A 2107-nucleotide genomic window follows, 5' to 3' on the forward strand; every position below is an offset into this window, starting at 1 on the left:
CAAACAGAATTCTTAGGGATGATACTTGACTTAACCGCTTCAACTATGAATCTAGTGTCAGAAAATCCCCTGTGGCAGCCAACAACTTTGAAATCAGGACTGTCCTGATTCAAACGATTCAACAGTCTTGCGTCTTCACTGGAGACACAAGTGAAGATCCACACAGTCATTTAATTGACTTTTTGGAACATGTTGAAACATCTAAGTATAATGGAGTATCTCATGAAGCTATCAAGTTAAGGCTATTTCCTTTTTCTTTAAAAGGAGATGTCAAAACTTGGTTGCGAAGTTTGCCACAATGTTCCATTACCACATGGGACCAGATGACTCAGAAATTTTTAAATAAATATTTTTTTCCTGTTAAAACCACAAAGTTAAGACAGGAAATATCTAATTTCTTGCAGACTGATACTGAGTCAGTTTATCAAGCTTGGGAAAGATTAAATGCAATGTTAAGAAAATGTCCACACCATGATATTCCTGAACACATGCAACTATATATTTTTTTCACGGGTTAAAATCCTCTGATAGAAATGTGATTGATGCAGCTGCAAGAGGTTCTGTAATGGGAAAACCGACAGAGGAAGCATTGCAATTATTGAACGAGATTTTTGAGAATGACATCCAATGACCATCTGAGCATGTAATCATCAAGAAAGCTGCTACGGTTAATCAGGTTGATGCTTTAAATACACTAACGCAACAAAGTATTTCTTTAGCACAAAAATTTGGATCTTTTCAGTTGAATACACAGCAACCAAGCCAGAGTGAGGCTTGTGACATGTGTGGAGAAAATCATCTTGTCATGACCCAAAACTTAGCCTATCGTGATGGATCCTAACGTGATACTAGGCAAGCCAGCATTGCAAAATATTTCCAACACTATTAAATGAAAAATGAGTTAAAACAGTTTAAATAATTAAATCTCTCATAAACTGGATAAAAAATCAAAATCAACGCGGAAGTTCCCAAAATCAGGGTGTCACTGAGTACGTGAGCGTCTATACAACAAAAGTTTAAGAATACCATCTATGAAAAACTGAAACTAAATACATAAAGCTGAAAGATAAGGAAGGAGAGTCAAGGTCTGTGAACGCCGGACAACTACCTTGAAATCTCCAACTGATCAAGTTGCACAGAGAATCAACACCCACTCTGTCCAGAAACACCTAGATCTGCACACAAAGTGTAGGGTGTAGTGTGAGTACAACCAAATCAGTAAGTAACAAGACTAACTAATGGACTGAAAGTAGTGACGAGCTTCACGGATTTAGTTCAATCACAGAAATCACAACATAGGAAGATAGGCATGCTTTCAAGTTTCACAGTTAAGGCCAAAACAGTTAATTCATGTCAAGTTTAATTGAAATAGGATATAATATCTCTCAAAAATTACATGACAATAATATATGCCGATTGAAGTACGACAGTAATGAAATCAAGTGCAACCTCTCAGAGCAAAAGTCACTCAGTCCTCCCATTCACTCCAACCTTATAGTCACTCATTCCTCACAGTCTCTCATTCCTCCCAGTCACTCAGTATTCGTACTCAGTAGGTATCCGTGCTCATTGGTGGTGTGTACAGACTCCGAAGGGGCTCTTTCAGCCCAAGCGCTATAATCAGCCAATCATGGCATAAATCAACAAAACGTGATACGACATGCAGCCCGATCCTATAAATATCCTCACAATTAGTCCCTCGGCCTCACTCAGTCATCAATCTCTCCAGCATCTCGGGCTCACAATAATCATGATAATCAGCCCAAACAGCAATGATATAATGCGTCAATAGAGAATAGTAGAGACTGAGATATAATATGCAAGTAAAATTACAAAACAACAATTTATCAGATAATTCAACATGTAACACGACCTCTGTGGGTCCTTATAGTACCAACACATACCCTAAACATGATTTCTAACAAGATTTGTAGTTCAATTTCTATAACATACGAGAGATTTATGATTAACAACACATTATTCAATTATACAGTTCCACGGAATCGACCAAGTCACAATTTCTACGGTGCATGCCCACACGCCCATCACCTAGCATGTGCGTCACCTCAATATCAATCACATGACGCACAATACGGAGTTTCATACC

At 38.0% G+C, this 2107-nt stretch overlaps 1 non-coding gene across 1 annotated transcript; it reads right to left on the bottom strand.

Annotated features, from left to right (window-relative positions):
* Positions 1-371: 371 nt before the first annotated feature.
* Positions 372-478, bottom strand: LOC142162525 (small nucleolar RNA R71). The gene has a single exon (XR_012693775.1). It is a non-coding gene; the product is annotated as a small nucleolar RNA R71 (small nucleolar RNA).
* Positions 479-2107: the final 1629 nt, after the last annotated feature.

Source organism: Nicotiana tabacum, chromosome 7 (assembly GCF_000715075.1).
Source record: "Nicotiana tabacum cultivar K326 chromosome 7, ASM71507v2, whole genome shotgun sequence".
Classification (NCBI taxonomy): Eukaryota; Viridiplantae; Streptophyta; class Magnoliopsida; order Solanales; family Solanaceae; genus Nicotiana; species Nicotiana tabacum.